Source organism: Rhynchophorus ferrugineus, unplaced genomic scaffold (assembly GCF_030347505.1).
Source record: "Rhynchophorus ferrugineus isolate W39M unplaced genomic scaffold, kcgeb_rfMv2 rfM9, whole genome shotgun sequence".
Taxonomy (NCBI): domain Eukaryota; kingdom Metazoa; phylum Arthropoda; class Insecta; order Coleoptera; family Curculionidae; genus Rhynchophorus; species Rhynchophorus ferrugineus.
Genome location: NW_027472588.1, coordinates 18,955,218 through 18,975,306, shown reverse-complemented (window position 1 = coordinate 18,975,306; position 20,089 = coordinate 18,955,218). Strand labels below are relative to the sequence as shown.

Genomic DNA, 20,089 nt, shown 5'->3' with positions numbered 1-20,089 from the left:
TAACCAGGAGCTTTTTTAATATTAATCTCTCTCATTATTGTATGTTTAACTTTTTTGACCGTTAATTTCTCGTGCGGTAAATCCATTTGAAATGGCGAATCTAGAAAGCTAGTAATTTTATTTTCGTCATCTTTATGTAGCTGAGACTGGAAAGGTTTAAAAACATTTTTTAAGTGTTTTGAGAAAATGTCGGCCTTCTCTTTATTGCTTCTCGCCCAATTATTTTCGCTTGTTTTAATAGGTGGGTTATGCTGCTGGGATCTCCTAAGCTTTTTTGTTGCTTTCCACAACGAATAGTCTGTAGCCTCAGTTGATGTCAAGTTTTCTAGGTATTCTTGAATGCCTTGGTTTTGTTCAATTTGGATTAGATCTCTCAGCTCTTTTATGGCCCTATTAAATTTTCTTTTATTCTCTTCAGTCCTTTGCTGTTGCCAATTTCGTCGTAACTTTCTTTTTTCTGCTATCTTTTTCTGTATTGTACATGATATATGTGTATTTTTTCTTGGAAATGTTTCACTGTTGGGAGTCGCGGAATATGCTGCCTCCTGTATATTTTTTGTAAGATTTATTGCTGCTACTTCTATATCCATTTCAGTTTGTAACGGTAAGTTTAGAGAGATATTTTGGTCTAAGTTTTCTCTAAATGAGGGCCAGTTAGTTCTATTATTGCACAGAGAAGGGGGTTTATCTTTGATGGTAATTTTTGAAGAAATTGTTACTATTATTGGTGAATGATCAGAAGACAGGTCGAAACATGATTCTGCCTGACACTTTTTTGGATCAATATTTTTTGTAATACAGAAATCTATTGTATCTGGTTTTTTATTTCTGTCTGAAGGCCAATATGTTGGTTCACCAGTAGAGATATGTTGTAAGTTATCTTTCCTTATGGCTTTGAGCAGTTCTCTACCTTTTGAGGTTATTATTCTTGAACCCCACATTAAATGTTTTGCATTATAATCTCCTCCTGCTATAAATCTATTACCTAGCGTACTGAAGAATTCTTGAAATTGTTCTGCCTTGTTGTTATGTTTGGGTGGGCAATAAATCGCAGAAATTGTTAATGGTCCATGGGCTTCGTCTATGGTTATACTGGTGGCTTGCAGGTAGTCTTTGCGGAATTTTTCTTTTTCGAAATGCTTTATATCATCTCGAATTATTATGGCTGTACCTCCATGTGCTTTATCATCAGGGTGATTTGTATGATAAAGCTTATATTTAGGAACTTTCAGATAATTCTTGTCCGTAAAGTGTGTCTCGGAAACCATCATAACGTCAATATTTTGTTCATTTACGAACATTTTTAGTTCCCTGGCGTGTTGTTGAAGCCCATTGGCATTCCAGACGGCGATTTTGTAGCTATTGGTTTCAGGCATTAGGCAAGTTTGCTGACGACGGTTGTGAGTAGACCAAGCATCGTACTCATTTGATCCATTAGTTTGGCCATCATATTTTCTAATCTTGAGATGTTGCTAGTTTCAGTAGGTTGAGATATTGTCTCTCGTTTTTGTGCTGAACCATTTTCAACTATTTGGGCATAAGTTATGTCTGGTTGACTTGTTCTGGTGGGTAGTGGTAGATTGGTAGTAGTGGATTGTTTTTGTTGATACCTTTTTTCCCTTAAGGCAGGATAGAGTTTCTGCTGTAGTTGCTTGTGAACTGCGCAACCCTTGTAGTTCGCTGGATGATTTCCGTTACAGTTAACACATTTCACTTTTTCATCGCGAACTTTACGAGTACAATCTCCTGTCTTATGTTCTCCTGCACATTTTACGCATCTATATGATTTGCGACAGTAAGTCTTTGTGTGCCCGTGCGCTTGACACCTTGTGCATTGTGGTATAATTCTTTTTATATGTGGTGGTTCGCATTTAATAATATTATTTTCCAATTTGGTGATTTCATACACCGCCTTATTATTTCCATTAGGTTTTATGTCTATATAAAACATAGGCAGAGGTTTTTTTGTCGTGTGATGTCGTATATTGTGAATATTTACGACCTCGTGGCCTTTTTCAGCTAGTGCTACCTTGATGGTGTTAAAGTCCGTCCCGTGATGTAATCCTTTTAATACGAATTTAAATGTTCTTTCGGATTTTGGCCTGAATGTATGGTATTGGGTATTTCTTTCATCCAATTCTTTAATAAGAACTTTAAAGTGATCCGCTTCGAACAATTGGATTTTAATTGTTTCATAGCTCACTGTTTTAATTGTGTAGTTCGTAGTAATGGTTTTCAATAAGTCATGGATATTTTTTATTATTCCTACCTTATAGACTGTTATTGGTGGTGGTTTCGGAACAACTTTTTCAGGGCTTGGTTGTATGTTCTCTTCAATTTCTTCCGACAGGTTGCTAAAACTGTTTTTTGTCTCTATCGGTTTCTGCAACCAATAGTCACTGATTCTTGTTTGTTTCCTCGCGATTTCTTCTTCTGGACTTCTCAATCGTTTTTTGTTAATGACTGTAGTCCATTCTGATGGTGGAGTTTGCGTTGTTGCTGTTTGTTCTAATCTTATATCAAAGTGTGCAGGTGATTTGGTTGAATCGCTATGGTTTGCCATTTTTTAATTTTTAATATTTTATTTAATTTACTTCCAGAGGATAAAAAAATAAAATAAATACATTGTTTATTTCACGCACTTCATTTTTCACTTACGTTATTTTAGCACTAGTTTTTTACTATAAATACTATAAATTAATTTCAAAAGGACTGTTGTAAAATAAGATGAAATAATTTTAAACACTAATAAAAATGAGATGCAGTCCTTTTGTCTGGTCACGTAAACACGTATTCACTACACTTTAAGTCCACTGACAGACGGATAGCCGCATCTGTTATGCGTTTTTAACACTCTATTAAAAAACCGTAATAAAATACTGGGTTTTTTTTTAAAAAAAGGTATCCTTTTATAGCTTGGACCGTATTGAAAATACGTCTTCAGCCTACGAAGGTTGGAACTGAACTAAGTTCATCTGAAAACGCGCTTTTTCGCGATCTGGTGGAGATGCTGAGAGCTTAGCACCGTGTTACCGCTAATTTCCCCTTTTTGCAGACTGCAACTATCTCATTCGTATCTGCAGTTATAAGTTTTGCTACCATACTCGTGTCCAACAGCTGCTCGGTTGGCGGGTGCCATATCCACAAATTTAATGCAGTAGCAGTAATGACCTACAGGGGTCAGCTGTGAGGCGGTTTCGGTTTAGTGTACTGGTAAGTCCAGAGGTAGTCCCACATAACCTTATCCAATTTGTCGCTACAGTCTAATTTTCCGTGATCGGGTATGTATCATGCATACCACTGCCTGGTTTCAGACCAAAACAAAAAAACTCTTTCACACTGTTTGTTATCGTTTTTTTTTAATGAGAAAGTTTCAATCTGTAGGTCCAGCGCCCAACACTTTACAAGAATCTGCTATCGAGATTAGATATGATGTATTTTGCACAAGTGTTCTCTGATACTTTTTGATATAATGTATTATTTTTGCTTTACTATTAGCATCCCGAGATCCAGATACATATACTTGTTGTTCATGCTTTGAGGACTATTGAACATGATCCTTGGGATTTACATGAGATACCCAGGTTCGATTCCCGGTCGGAGGGAAATTTTTTGGTAAAAAGTCTCCTGAATGGTCCTGATGTTTTCAGGCCTCTAAATGCATTATGTCACATTTTATTTTTATTTATTTTTATAGCTTCAATGAATTAAACACTAAAAAATATAGATGGAATGCCAGCTATTATAAACCGTGTTAAAAGCGGTTTCTCCAATTGTCTGCTTATCATGTGCAGTGAAGATGACCAATACATCTTCGGTAGTATAGTGGCAAGTATCCCCGCCTGTCACGAGGGTAACTAGGTTTCGATTTCCGGCCGGTGAGCATTTTTTGGTAAAAAGTATCCTGAATGTTTTCAGGCCTTTAAATATATTATCCAAAATTTTATTTATTTTTTTATAGCTTCAATGTTTTGAAGAGTAAAACATATTGGTGCAACGCGAGCTAGTATAAAGTATGTTATGAGCCCTTCCTCCTATCGACTACGCATCATGTGTGATGAAGGTGATCAATATATCATCAGTAGTATAGGGTAGTATAGTTCCCGGCCGGAGAGAATTTTTTTGGTAAAAAGTATCCTGAATGTTTTCAGGCCTTAAATATATCATGCCACATTTTTTTTATTTTTTATAGCTTCAAGGAATTAAAGACTAAAAAATATTGATGCAACGCGAGCTAATATGAAGTCTGTTATGAGCGCTCTCTTCTATCGTCTGCGTGTCATATGCACTGAAGTTGACCAATACATCGTCGGTAGTATAGTGGTAAGTATCTACGCCTGTCACGCGGGAGACACTGGTTCGATTCCCGGCCGGAGAGATATTTTTTGGTAAAAAGTATCCTGTTTGTATTCAGGTCTTTAAATATATTGTGCCACATTTTATTTATTTTTTCTTAGCTTCAATGTATTAAACACTAAAACATATTTGGTTCAAAGCGAGCTAGTGTAAAGCGTGTTATAAGCGCTTCCTCCTATTGTCTGCGCATCATGTGCAATGAGGGTGACCAGTATATCTTCGGTAGTATAGTGGTAAGTATCCCCGCCTGTCACGCGGGAGACCCGGGTTCGATTCCCGGCCGGAGAGAAATTTTTTGGTAAAAAGTATCCTGAATGTTTTCAGGCCTATAAATATTTTATTCCACATTTTATTTATTTTTTATAGCTTCAATGACTTAAAAACTAACATATATTGATGCAACGCGAGTTAATATAAAGCGTGTTATGAGCGCTTCCTCCTATCGTCTGCGCATCATCTGCGATGAGGGTGACCAGTACATCTTCGGTAGTATAGTGGTAAGTATCCCCGCCTGTCACGAGGGTAACTAGGTTTCGATTCCCGGCCGGTGAGCATTTTTTGGTAACAAGTATCCTGAATGTTTTCAGGCCTTTAAATATATTATCCAAAATTTTATTTATTTTTTATAGCTTCAATGTTTTGAAGAGAAAACATATTGGTGCAACGCGAGCTAGTATAAAGTGTGTTATGAGCCCTTCCTCCTATCGACTACGCATCATGTGTGATGAAGGTGACCAATATATCATCGGTAGTATAGGGTAGTATAATAGTACTTCCGCCTGTCACGAGGAAGACTCGGGTTCGATTCCCGGCCGGAGAAAATTTTTTAGGTAAAAAGTATCCTGAATGTTTTCAGGCCTTAAATATATCATGCCACATTTTTTTTATTTTTTATAGCTTCAAGGAATTAAAGACTAAAATATATTGATGCAACGCGAGCTAATATAAAGTGTGTTATGAGCGCTCTCTCCTATCGTCTGCGTGTCATATGCACTGAAGTTGACCAATACATCGTCGGTAGTATAGTGGTAAGTATCTACGCCTGTCACGCGGGAGATACGGGTTCGATTCCCGGTCGGAGAGATATTTTTTGGCAAAAGGTATCCTGTTTGTTTTCAGGCCTTTAAATATATTGTGCCACATTTTATTTATTTTTTTTAGCTTCAATGTATTAAACACTAAAACATATTTGGTGCAAAGCGAGCTAGTGTAAAGCGTGTTATAAGCGCTTTCTCCTATTGTCTGCGCATCATGTGCAATGAGGGTGACCAGTATATCTTCGGTAGTATAGTGGTAAGTATCCCCGCCTGTCACGCGGGAGACCCGGGTTCGATTCCCGGCCGGAGAGAAATTTATTGGTAAGAAGTATCCTGAATGTTTTCAGGCCTATAAATATATTATTCCACATTTTATTTATTTTTTTATAGCTTCAATGACTTAAAAACTAACATATATTGATGCAACGCGAGTTAATATAAAGCGTGTTATGAGCGCTTCCTCCTATCGTCTGCGCATCATCTGCGATGAGGGTGACCAGTACATCTTCGGTAGTATAGTGGTAAGTATCTCCGCCTCTCACGCGGGAGACTCGGGTTCGATTCCCCGCCGGAAAGAAATATTTTGGTAAAAAGTATCCTGAATGTTTTCAGGCCTATAAATATATTATTCCACATTTTATTTAATTTTTCTAGCTTCAATGAATTAAAGACTAAAAAATATTGATGCAACGCCAGCTAGCATAAAACGTGATAGGAGCGCTCTCTCCTGTCGTCTGCGTATCATGTGCGGTGAAGGTGACCAATACATCTTCGGTAGTATAGTGGTAAGTATCCCCGCCTGTCACGCGGGAGACCCGGGTTCGATTCCCGGCCGGAGAGAAATTTTTTGGTAAAAGTTCTCTTGAATGTTTTCAGCCCTCTAAATTAAATATGCCACATTTTATTTATTTTTTATAGCTTCAATGAATTAAAGACTAAAAAATATGTATGCAACTCCAGCTAGCATAAAGCGTGATAGGAGCACTCTCTCGTATCGTCCGCGTGTCATGTGCGCTGAAGGTGACCAATACATCTTCGGTAGTATGGTGGTAATTATCCCCGCAGGTCACGCGGGAGACCCAGGTTCGATTCCCGGCCGGGGAGAATTTTTTTTTGTAAAGAGGATCCTGAATGTTTTCAGGCTTAAAAATAAATTATGCCATATTTTATTCATTTGTTATAGCTTCAATGAATTAAAGGCTAAAATATATTAATGCCAGCTAGCATAAAGCGTGATAGGAGCGCTATCGTCTATTGCCTGCGTATCATGTGCGGTGAAGCTGACCAATACATCTTCGGTAGTATAGTGGTAAGTATCCCCGCATGTCACGCGGGAGACCCGGATTTGATTCCCGGCCGAGGAGAATTTTTTTTTGTTAAAAGTATCCTGAATGTTTTCAGGCCTTTAAATATATTATGCCACATTTTACTAATTTTTTATAGCTTCAATGAATTTAAGACTCAAAAATAGTGATGCAACGTGAGCTATTATAAAGCATGATAGGAGCGCTCTCTCCTATCGTCTGCGTATCATGTGCGGTGAAGGTGACTAATACATCTTCGGTAGTATTGTGATAAATATCCCCGCCTGACACGCGCGAGACCCGGGTTCGATTCCCAGCCGGAGAGAATTACTTTTTTTTGTAAATATTATCCTGAATATTTTCAGGCCTTTAAATATATTATGCCACATTTTACTAGTTTTTTATAGCTTTAATGAATTTAAAACTAAAAAATATTGATGCAACTTGAGCTATTATAAAGCGTGTTATGAGCGCTTCCTCCTATCATCTGCGAATCATTTGCGGTGTAGGTGACCAATATATCTTCCGTAGTATAGTGGTAAGAATCTCCGCCTGATACGCTGGAGACCCGGTTTCGATTGCCGGTCGGAGAGAATTTTGTTATCGGAAAATCGTTCATTTAATACTTAGATAATGAAACCTCTGGAAGTTCCATTAAACCCCTTCGTGTGTTATCTTTACACCACTTAAATCATATATTACTCAGTGTATGAAGGGATGTTGCACATCCCTCAAATAGCTGTGTATGTTTTGGCTTTTTATGGATACTTTCATGGACTAACACTTTTCTCTGAAATAATTATATTAAATTATGTTTCGATTGAAAAACTAATTACTGTTTTCTACATTTCGTATATGTGGTCTCTAATACAGCTAACAACAGTTTGATCTTTATTCGTCACCTGTTTCGCATAAACACGGTTTCTTTTTGATGAATTTAAGGTTATATTGTTTTTTTGAGATATTTTAATGACCGTGCCGTATTAATATTCAGTGCAGCTGCGATTCGCAAAAAAATATTTTCATTAAAAACCGCGGCGATTTTAAATTCATTAAAACAAAGCGTTAAAACAACGTTTACCGGTTTAAAACCCTTAATTATAATGTTTTCAAGAATTTTGCAGAACAAAGGGGCAACTTTTGCAGGTTAATTCGGATACATGTTCGAACTTCTCTAACAGCATTCTATCTCTTTTTAAATAGAATAAAACGAGAAGGATAATATTTTCTGACTATAAAACGAATTTACAATTTTAGACAGACACATATTGATCCCACGTGTCACTACTGTTTTGAATTGACTATAGTTACAATTCGCAGATAGCTTGGTCTTAAACCAAACCAAATGTATTGGCTGATAGGGCGTAAATCTAAATTTTCTTTAGATAACAAGGTCTTTCTGAATAAGTCAATACTTAGGCCCATTTTGACCTACGGTATGGAATTGACCTAATACTATGGAGTACTATTAGCAAAAATTCAACATTGTTATCCTTCAGAGGTTACAGAATAGAGTATTGCGAGTCATCGTCGATGCACAATATTACATGTCCAACAAACTAATTCAGCGGGATATCCCCTTAGAACCCATAACGAGTGTGAGTTAATGTGTTTGTGCAATATACCCTGAAAGACTGTCCCAATGCATTCACCCAACAGTTAAATGTGCGTGATGACAATAAATTGCGTAGGCTCAAAGGCATACTGCCATACGGATTGTTTAATAGACATATGGAATGACATATAATATCCTCTAGAATAGGATAGAATAGCCTCTACAATAAGATTTAGATTATAATTTTGTACAACAGATTACTAACTGAAGCGGTCATCTATATGTCTACATAGTTATACACTTTAACGGAAATCATAAAAAAATACTCATTGCCCATGGGCAGATTGTTGAAGTTCTAAGAGATTAACAAAAAAACCACTTCTTCGCCAACTCTGATAAAATATTACTTTTTTTTCTATTCAAATATGATATATCGGTTAATACGTTACGCGTCCCATAAAAAAGTCTTTTTTAAAACTGGTCGCATTTTTGGTCCTGAAATTTGTCCGCTCATCCCTCACAACTTTTTCAACGACCACTGGGCTCCTTAGAATGACGCTGTCCCCAAAGAACGCCACGGTCCAAAAACTGGGCTAAACTCTCTATTTATCTTCGGACGCAAACTTGTCTCTGGGTGAGCAATTCATCCTCCACCCCTCGCCCGTCTCGCAGCGACCGGAAATTCCAAAACACGTCCATTAATAATAAATTCGACGACGAAGTTGCAGCGACCGAACGCCCACGAAAAAACTCAACCCTCAGGAATACTGGTCCGACTTTTTACTGCAACTTGGAACCCTTGAAACAAGACATAAAATATGGCCGCCCAGAAAATGTAACATGATTTTTTTCAGAGTTAACACTTATAAATCATTTCGATGTCTAGTCGCTGGTGTGTATGTGTGTGTTTGTATGTGAGTATACGTTGGAAAAAGATCTATAAATCGCCGCTTATACGGAATGCGTCTAATTAAAAGTGGTAATTTGTCATCCTTTTGTCTCGAGCTTGGACGCTTCATAGGAGGATCGTAATAAAAATGTCGTAAAAGTTCTCTTATTAGAAGCCGTCTTTTTATTATTGGAGATTCGCTTAACAATGACATCATGAGGCCAGCGATATTGTCTTATATATATGGAACGCTAGTCAAATTAATGATAACTATACGGGATAAGGAAAATAATATTGTATAATATAATAAAAAAAATCATTGGAATATAGGGTAAACGTGGGATAGAGGCGATAGAAGGATAGATGCCGAAGTAAATATATTTTATATTATTTTATTATTACACTAGTAACAACGTTTCCGACTAACCTCAGTCTCTGATGAAATAATGTTTATACATGTTACTGCTCTATTTTATATTATATGCACCTCACTACACAACACTACACAAGACCAGATAGTTTGATCCTATTGAGCCTGTGTCCTGCTCTGATGGTAACCAAAAATTGTAATACTTCAATATTCCCATGAGAATGGAGTCTTTCCTCGTACCTCCTTGTAATTCTCTTGATTTCTTGACTGACTATGAGTATTTGAAGGCCTCGATGTAGGTAGTTAGTCTTGTGGTATTTGGGTGCGCCCACAATACTTACATCATCTCTCCGTCATCCCCATAAATGAACTTCGTATGTCCATTTAGGTTTCAGTATTTGTTTATATAATAGCAATTTATTATTCAAAACCTATTTATTGCCTGCCGCAATTTATAAATTCATTTCAGAATCAGACAATATTTTCCTTCTCATTTGATTTTAGTTAAAAAGAGACACAATGTTGGCTGATTAGTTCGAAAATGCAAACCAATGAGCCTGTCAAAGTCTTCCGGTTGTCAAACGTATGCAAAATCCTTGAAAGCAATAGTGAATCAAGGTTATAACTCTAACCTATAAACTACGTCGGCAGTATAATTAAATGTAGCTTTTAGATGTACTATAATGTTAAAATAAATTATATTTATAACATTTTGTTTAATTAATTTATTTAGATTAGAATTTTGTTGTGTATTGTAAGATATACTAAGATAATATATAATGATTTTTGAACAAGTTCGAACGTGAAATCTACCTATCCTGCCAATGTCGTCCGGTAGTCAAGCGTATGCAAAATTATTCAAAATATAATTACTACAGTTTATAAACCGGCAAACGTTATTATAGCGCTTTGATTATTATGATAAATTGTAATTCGTTGAGTAATATATCATATTAGTTCGTTTGAAAATGCCGAAAACAATAGATAGTCAGAGTCACAAACTAACTGCGTCTTTAGTAAGTTATTTCGAAAAGGACCGAGATAATGGAGGAGAGAGATGTAAATAAATTTGCTCCAACTTTATTGAAAATGTTTTTAGCATATTAATGTTGTGCTGAATATTAGTGTGGATACTGTGACTAACATCGCTTCCAAAATGAAGAACAATATGTTAGATTCAACCAAGAAAACCCATCTATATACGAAGTGGGTGACGAATCCTGAACATCTTGATATTGGCCCTATTCAAGACTAAATTTACGAAATGTATAAGAACAATGGGTACACAAACTATTTTACCGATATAAACATAATATAATAATGCCTAAGAGTGTATGACATCCGTCCATACACTCTTAGGCATTCTATTCGTTTGTTTTATTGTATTGACGTTGGATGCAGATTGTTGTTAGTACACATTTAGTATATGGTTTTAGGCAGAAAATTGTACACAAATTGATATATACATTATAGATATACTTTTGTACTCGCATATGAGTTGATATAAAATACCTAAACTTGTATTAAATCAAATAAGTAGTAAAGCTGCGATAGCCAATTTTAATTCTGTTATTACAGTAACATTGTTAAATAGAACCCCTAACAAATGTAAACATTAAAAAAGTATATTTTTGGATGTTAAAAATAATCTAGCAATACCTTAAAGTCTATAATTTGCTAACCAATAATCGGGAATCGAACCCGGGTCTCCCGCGTGACAGGCGAGTATACTTACCACTATACTACCGAAGATCTATTATTATCCTTCATAACACGTGATACAGAGGCAATTCTAAAACCGTTTTTAATACGGTTTATAGTAGCTAGTGATGCCTCAATATTTTTCCGTTTATAACTAATTAATTTTATAAGATAAAATTAATATAAAATCTGTTGTATTTAGAGTTCCGAAAATATTTAGTAGACCTTTAATAAAAAAAATCTACTCTCCGGCCGGGAATCGAACCCGGGTCTCCCGCGTGACAGGCGGGGATACTTACCACTATACTACCGAAGATGTATTATTCACCTTCATAACAAATGATACTCAGACAATTCGAGAACCGTTTTTAATACGATTTATATTAGTTAGTGATGCCTCAATATTTGTTCATTTTTAATTAATTAAAACTACAAAACAAAAAATTATTATATTTAAAATTATAAAAAATTATTAAAATATTATGTGTTGTATTTAGAGTCCCGAAAATATACAGTAGTCTTTATATATAAATTTATATTAACTAAATTAGTTTTTAATTAACTAAACTTACAAAACAAAATTAAATTATAATGTGTTGTATTTAGAGTTCTGAAAATATTCAGTAATTTTTTTTATATGAATCTATTCGGCGGCCGGGAATCGAGCCCGGGTCTCCCGCGTGACCGGCGGGGATATTTACCACTATATTACCGAACATGTATTATTCACCTTCCTAACACGTGATACAGAGACAATCCTAAAACCATTTTTAATACGGTTTGTAGTAGCTAGTGATGCCTCAATATTTTTTCGTTTTTAATTAATTAAACTTATAATATAAAATTAAAATATAATGTGGTGTATTTAGTGTCCCGAAAATATTTAGTAGACTTTTAATAAAAAAATCTACTCTCCGGCCGGGAATCGAACCCGGGTCTCCCGCGTGACAGGCGGGGATACTTACCACTATACTACCGAAGAAACAATGCCTTAATATATAGTTAGAGGCCCGAAAGTATTTAGTAGTCTTTTTATAAAAAAAATCTTCTCTCCGGCCGGGAATCGAACCCGGGTCTCCCGCGTGACAGGCGGGGATACTTACCACTATACTACCGAAGATGTATTATTCACCTTCATAACAAATGATACTCAGACAATTCCAGAACCGTTTTCAATACGATTTATATTAGCTAGAGATGCCTCAATATTTTTTCGTTTTTAATTAATTAAATTTATAAGATAAAATTAAAATATAATGTGTGGTATTTAGAGTCCGGAAAATATTTAGTAGTCTTTTTATATAAAAAAATCTACTCTCCGGCCGGAAATCGAACCCGGCTCTCTCGCGTGACAGACGGGGATACTTACCACTATACTACCGAAGAAACAATGCCTTAATATATAGTTAGAGGCCCGAAAGTATTTAGTAGTGTCTTTTTATAAAAAAAATCTTCTCTCCGGCCGGGAATCGAACCCGGGTCTCCCGCGTGACAGGCGGGGATACTTACCACTATACTACCGAAGATGTATTATTCACCTTCATAACACTATTTATAGCTAGTGATGTCTCAATATATTTGCGTTTTTAATTGATTAAACCTACAAAATAAATTTAAAATATGTGTTTTATTTAAGGTCCCGAAAATATTCAGTAGTCTTTTTATATAAAAAAAACTACTCCCTGGCCGGAAATCAAACCCGGGTCACCCGCGTGACAGGCGGGGATACTTACCACTATACTACCGAAGAAACAAACCAACCAGACCAATCCTTCCCTAGAAACCAGACGCGAACTGCTTTTGATTAAATATGTCAGTTCCTTGAAATTTAAATCAAGCTGTCTTATTACAGACATTTTTTTTATCAAGCACAAAACTCAACCCCTCTAGAGAGCAACACAGGGGCTCTTGCCATAGATTCTATACAGTTTGTAGTCGCTTATCGCTGGCTTTTCGACCGATATACAAAACCGCGGATAGATTGACTCCATGGCGACTGTCGCAGATGACTGTCGATCTCTCGATCTCTCATGAGTAGTCTACAAATGGATAGTTCTGACTCTGGCAGAACCAACACCCACTTCAATCGATATAAAACTGACAAATATTCCAAACATCTTCTCATATTCTCGGACGGTTCCAAGAGCTATGACTATGTGGGGGCAGCATTTACATCGGTGATGTCGGAAGGACACTTCAAATTTTCCGTATAATCGAGTGTATTGACGGCTGAACTGTTTGCCATATATAGCACCCTAACCTCGGTACAAGATGTTCAAGACAAACGATTACTTATCGCGTCCGATTCAATGAGCTCCTTAAGATGCCTCCAACCATATCTACCTCTACACCCGCTAGGAGTGGTTATCCGTGAACCGACCTCAAAATTGAAGAGGTGCGTTCACCGATAAGACTATCACCCTTCTAACTCTGCGATCATTGAAAATAAAAGAGCAGATTACTTAGCTAAGAAGAGGGAGGGATTACTTGCTGAAAAGTTCCTCTTCTGTAGTAGAGATATGAAGCACCACTCTATTAGAATATTTAGACATCTATACCAACTCAGGTGGGATCTAACACCACTGACGTCAGCAAGTGCAGCTTCAGTTTATTTTCACTTCTCAAACTTGGTTACTGCAAACTGACCAAGGAAAGAGGGAAGAAGTAAACCACTGTGCATGTAATGTAGTTCCTCATTGCCAGCCAAACACATACCATAGCGTAACAGCACTGTAGCGACCTTGAAGCATGTCGAATTTTACATAGTGGAAATAGAGGATTATATCTAGAAATATAATAGTGTACGTCTATGTAATATCATGCATGTTCGTTTGAATTTTTTGTATCTTGTATCCTTAACAGTCTCATGGGTTATGCGACCATTATACTATAGCATTAATATATTCATGCATCTGTATGCTTTTATATGTATTGCTTGTTATCTTAGAACATACTTGTAATGACATTGTATACTTTAACTTGTACTGTAAATATGTTGTATATTGTATATCTCTAAATAGACCCTAAATAGTCCCGGAGGCTGATGGTTCTATAATATACAAATAAAATAAAAAATCAAATTTCACGAGGATCCAATGTCACCTACAAATAACATCCAACTACATCTCAACAAAATTCATTTGTGGTTGACAACATGTCGTATCAAGTCAATGAGACAAAATCTACTCACCTGGCGTTCACCTTGCATAAAAGAGTTTGTCTCCCGATAAATATTTATAAATATATATATATAATTATATACAAATTCTAATTAGCTTTGGATTATAAAATAATATGGCACTGTGGGATACTATTAGTAAATCCAACAAAACCGCCCTTCAGAGATTCCAAAATAAAGTGCTTCCTGCCTCGTTGACGCCCCATATTATGCCAGTGACAACAACCTAATTCAGCGCAATATCCCTCTGGAAACCATAACTAATGTGGTCCGAACTGCCAATGTAAAGTACTTTGAAAGAGAATCAGTGCTGTGGAAGGCACAAGCCAAAGAATTACATGTGGGCGATGTCAGTGAAGTGCGCAAGGTAAAGCGTTTACTACCATCTGACCTGGTTAATAGACATATACAATACTGTTTAGAATAACACCATAGTAATTAAATTTAACATAATACTGCTTTCTAAGTTTTTACTGGCGATCACTAATTAAATCCATCTTCTACATGTCATTGTATACACATAAATCCCTTTAAATACTTGCCCATTGGGCAGATTGTTCACTGCTGAGAGAATAATTTAACCAACTGGTCCAATTCGTCTCAATAAATCAATAAATATTTCTATAGTGAAAGTATTATCAAAATACGCGCGCAAACACCTAATAACACATAAATGCAAAAACGGGTGTAGTTCCCGTAAATGATATTTAAAAATTCAAAAAAAAGAACAACGAAATTACCGCTCGAAGTTGTAACTCAACATATTATAAAACATTAATCTGGACAACAATAAAAACAATTGCTACCTGCACCACCGCCATCATGCACGCTTTACGATAAATAATCCACGAAAGTCAAATTGTTGGACGATGCAAAATTTATCGGGAATCTGAGTACGATGCGGGCCTACGGGTAACTTTTGACAGGTAGCTCGACTATGCCGGGGATACAAACAGGCAACAAATGTGTCGGGTGGTGGTTGGAAGGCAACCGGGGCCGGAAAATTAAATATTTACAGGTGTGTAGCGTCGAGTGAAAGAGATACGTGAAAGTATCCACCACTACGCTTTACAACTTTTGATTTATTAAAGCGCCAATGTTGTTTTAGGTTTAGGTTTTCTAAATCGCGCGCCATTCTGTTGTCATTAGTTAGGCGGAATTTTGTTTTTTGGTCCTATCTGTTCACTTTATATTTAATTAACTTAATGTTTACATGTATTTTAATAAGCTATATAACAAGTCAATTGAAAAGTCCCCAGCCTACCATAGTAAAACAGATTTTTTGGCAAAATTAGTTTTTTCTTTATTCAACATAATTCCCTTCCAGGATGATACACAGATTATAGCGACCCTCCAACTCTTCGATACCATTTTTGTAGAACGATTTGCCTTTTGCTTCAAAATAACCCCAGTTTCGGTGTTCATCTCCTCATTCGACGAAAATTTCTTCCCAGCGAGCATTCTTTTGAGATCTGAAAACAGGAAACAGTCACCAGGGGCCAGATCTGAAGAATACGGTAAATGAGGAAGCAATTCGAAACCCAATTCATGGATTTTTGCCATTATTTTCACTGACTTGTGACACGGTGCATTGTCTTGGTGGCGTTTTTCGGCGATTTCGGCCTTCAAACGATTCAAAACGCTATGTAATAGTCAAAGGACTATATCTAGAAATATAATAGGGTGCTTCTATGTAATATCGTGCATCTTCATCTGAATTTTTTGTATTTTGTATCCCTATCACTGTTATGGGTTAGGCAACCATTATACATAGTATTCATATATTCGTGCATATGTATGCTTTTATATATTTTGCTTGTCATCTTGCAACATACTTGTAATAACATTGTATACTTTAACTGATACTGTAAATATATTGTATATTGTATATCTGTGAATAGACCCTAAATAGTCCCGGAGGCTGATGAGTTTATAATATAGAAATGAAATAAAAAATTAATTTCACGAGGATCCAATATCACCTACAAATAACATCCAACTACATCTCAACAAAATTCATTTTTGGTTGACAACATGTCGTATCCAGTCAAATGACACAAAATCTACTCACCTCACGTTCATCCTGCATAAAAGAATTTGTCTCCCGATAAATATTTATGAATATAAATATATATAATTATATATAAATCCAAATTAGCTTTGGATAATAAAATAACATGGAACTGTAGGATACTCTTAGCAAATCCAACAAAACCGCCCCTCAGAGATTCCAAAATAAAGTGCTTCCTGCCATCGTTAACACCCCATACTATGGCAGTGACAATAACCTAATTCAACGCAATATCCCTTTGGAAACCATAACTAATGTTGTCCGAACTGCCTATGTAAAGTACTCCGATACTATTTTTGTAATACGATTTGTTTTTTGCTTCAAAATAAGCCTCAGTTTCGGCGATCGTCTCCTCATTCGACGAAAATTTCTTCCGAGCGAGCATTCTTTTGAGATCTGAGAACAGGAAATATTCACTGGGGGCCAGATCTGGAGAGTACGGTGGATGAGGAAGAAATTCGAAGCCCAATTCATGGATTTTTTCCATCATTTTCACTGACTTGTGACACGGTGCATTGTCTTGGTGAAGCAGCACTTTCTTTTCCAAATGCAAAATGATATGTAATGGTCGCTGTTGATGGTCCTTCACTTTTCAATTTAGTCACTGAAAATTATTCTATGCGCATCCCAAAATACAGACGCCATAACCTTGCTAGCCGAGTGTTACGTTTTCTTACGCTTTGGAGTGGGTTCATCGTATGCAGTCCACTAGGATGACTGTCGATTGGACTTCGGAGTGAAATGATGGAGCCATTTCATCTATTGTCACATATGGACGCAAAAACTCGGATTTATTACGCTTGGTTATCTTCAAACACTGCTCAACTCGTAGTTGTTTTTGGTCAAAAGTGAGCTCGTGCAGCATCCACTTTGCTCAGAGCTTTCTCATACCCAAATATTCGTGAATGATATGATGTACACGTTTAGTGGATATCTAGAGTATTTGCTATTTCATTCAATTTTAATTTACGGTCACTCAAAATCATTTTGTGGATTTTTGAAATGTTTTCGTCGGAAAAAACCCCACTTTTGGGTGCCCACTGTGTTCACCGTTTTCGGTGCTCATTTCACCACGTCTAAGCTTATCATAAAAATCCTTGATAGTTGATTGTCCTGGGGCAGTGTCTGGAAACTTCAAATTTTTGCTTCAACTGTATTTTTTCCCTTCAAAAATCAATATTTTAACAAGAAGCGAAATTCATTTTTATCCATTTTTTTCACAATAACAAAAGTTGCTTCACTCAATATGCTATAATTCACAAACTAATGATCCGACAGCTATCAAATTTATACACGCATCTTTTGAGGGTTAGGGCTAATTAACAAACATATGGATTTCATTCTAGTAGCGCCATCTATGTGCCAGATCGGGGACTTTTCAATTCACCTCTTATATTGGTGAAAATGTTAAGTATCAAAATATAAGTCTATAAAGTATCAAAATTTTACCTGTTACTTTGAGAGTATCTTGCGACTAACCTGTACAGTTACATATTGTTATGATATAGAGTGTAAATAACACGTTTCTTAACATCGCTGAAGTCGATTTAAGAGTCATCTCTCATTAAAAGATTAATATCACCGTAAAATGTTATTAAGACTCGCGAATGATATTGGAAAGTTATAATGAATATATATACCCATATATGTAATTCATAAAAATCTATGAATTATTTAATAAGGCATAGTCTAAACTAAAATGGAAAAGATTGAGAAGTTCAGCAAAATGAAACTTTATGTGTATATACCTCTATTCATTGTACCCCATACATTAAAATATTTGAAAATAAAAACGTCATTAATACTTTATGATTTTATTATGAAACATTTTCATCTTTATAACGCACCCGATATTAAGCAGACTTTACTATTAGATTCACTATTATCGACAATATCATAATTATATTGTTATCATATATTCTCTGGAAAATTCTTTTATTTCGGATTATCAATTTGGTTTCAGGAAACAACATTCCACCATTAATCAGATTCATAGAATCACCTATGTCGTAGAAAGATCACTAGAAGGAAATTAAATTTTTTCTGTAATATTTTTAGATGTTGCTCGAGCTTGTTCCTGATCAATATTTTAGAAAATATTTTAGATTCATATAGATTCAGGTAACTGACCGATACCTCAGAATAAAACCAGAGGATCCTTACTTTGACATGATGAAAATACAGGCAAGTCTGCCGCAGGGAAATGTATTGGTTCCAATCCTTTACTTGCCGTACAGTATGAACTTGCCTACATTCATTAAAGATGTTGTCGTTACAGTTTCAGAGGACTCTACAATTTTAGCTATTGGTGATAGTAACAGTGAATCAGCTCAAAAAGTACAAACAGCTATTGCCGAAACACAATGCTGGGCTGAAAATTGTAGCATCAAAAGTATCACATTAAATCAGTACATATTAATTTCACCAATAAAAGAATCAAGCACAAGCCAGTATATATACATCAGTAAATAGGCCCATATGGAAATACAGTCAAATATCTTGGCATAACCCTTGATATTAAACTCAGGTGGAAGAAACATATTAAGAAACAATTTTAAGAAATCATGCTAAAGTACAAAAAAATGTACTGTTTATTGAGTAGATATTCAGCACTGTCAATATATAATAAGCTTTTGTTTTACGAACAAGTCTTGAAACTAATGTGGACTTATGGTGTTAACTCTGGGGTTGTACCAATTAAAGAAATATGAACATCATACAAAGATTCCAAAATAAGGTACTGTTTAATAATCTGACCTAAATATTAAGGTCGATGGTTTGGTTTTTCTTTTCAATTACAGAGAACACTGACTAATACAGACACAAAACATACAGACGCTATTCAAGAAACAATTGTTATTTCAATATTATATACTTTTTGTTAGAAGAAATCTACTTCCAAAGCTCACCAAGTGATCATAGAAATTTATGTTGATGCTTTTCCACCAGAACTTACTTATTGTTTCTGCTTTCTTCTATTTACGAAGTACTATTCAAAATTATTAATTTTGGTGGCAATGACAAATAACGACCTGGAAGTCCCAAAAAGTTAGAAATCAATGAATTAATAGATTTATTAGACACCCTGCTTAAACTCTCAAAAAACTTTCAAACAGGTTATTAGATGATGAATAAAATGCTTACGGATGTGTACATGAGATGGCAAATATTCAGAGGGAAAGTGACAAAAACGGGCTGGCACAGGAATTGGCTGAAAATGCAATTTCGAACCGTTTCAGCTTCGTAGTTTCATTACTTGCCAATTCAGACTTATATTAAATGAGTAGTTTTCTACAGAATATTGCGACCGGCAATGAAAAGTCGACGGACAACCCACGTGGGTTGCATAAACATCGACGCAGTAACTGAGCATTAATGCAGATGAAGTTTTGATATACATATAGTACATATTACGAACTGCTAAAATCGAATGAACCTATTTTTACAGTTATAAAAAATATATTTAACAAAAAATTGAACCGACTCAATACAAAAAACGTTTTAAAATAATATATGTTCAACTTACAATTATCTACTACAAGTATTTTATATTCTACCATATACTCACAATTTAGCCTAATACCTACCTAAACCTATACATCTATTTACAATATTACTTTAACTACTA

The 20,089-nt window shown here is 35.7% G+C and overlaps 7 non-coding genes across 7 annotated transcripts; 3 read left to right on the top strand and 4 right to left on the bottom strand.

Moving 5' to 3' along the window:
- Positions 1 to 4,572: 4,572 nt before the first annotated feature.
- TRNAD-GUC (transfer RNA aspartic acid (anticodon GUC)) lies at positions 4,573 to 4,644 on the top strand. The gene has a single exon. It is a non-coding gene; the product is annotated as a tRNA-Asp (tRNA).
- Positions 4,645 to 5,632: 988 nt separating this feature from the next.
- On the top strand, positions 5,633 to 5,704 carry TRNAD-GUC (transfer RNA aspartic acid (anticodon GUC)). Its single transcript has one exon. It is a non-coding gene; the product is annotated as a tRNA-Asp (tRNA).
- Positions 5,705 to 6,161: 457 nt separating this feature from the next.
- TRNAD-GUC (transfer RNA aspartic acid (anticodon GUC)) lies at positions 6,162 to 6,233 on the top strand. The gene has a single exon. It is a non-coding gene; the product is annotated as a tRNA-Asp (tRNA).
- A 5,223-nt stretch (positions 6,234 to 11,456) lies between these two features.
- On the bottom strand, positions 11,457 to 11,528 carry TRNAD-GUC (transfer RNA aspartic acid (anticodon GUC)). The gene has a single exon. It is a non-coding gene; the product is annotated as a tRNA-Asp (tRNA).
- Positions 11,529 to 12,122: 594 nt separating this feature from the next.
- On the bottom strand, positions 12,123 to 12,194 carry TRNAD-GUC (transfer RNA aspartic acid (anticodon GUC)). Its single transcript has one exon. It is a non-coding gene; the product is annotated as a tRNA-Asp (tRNA).
- A 66-nt stretch (positions 12,195 to 12,260) lies between these two features.
- Positions 12,261 to 12,332, bottom strand: TRNAD-GUC (transfer RNA aspartic acid (anticodon GUC)). The gene has a single exon. It is a non-coding gene; the product is annotated as a tRNA-Asp (tRNA).
- Positions 12,333 to 12,666: 334 nt separating this feature from the next.
- On the bottom strand, positions 12,667 to 12,738 carry TRNAD-GUC (transfer RNA aspartic acid (anticodon GUC)). Its single transcript has one exon. It is a non-coding gene; the product is annotated as a tRNA-Asp (tRNA).
- Positions 12,739 to 20,089: the final 7,351 nt, after the last annotated feature.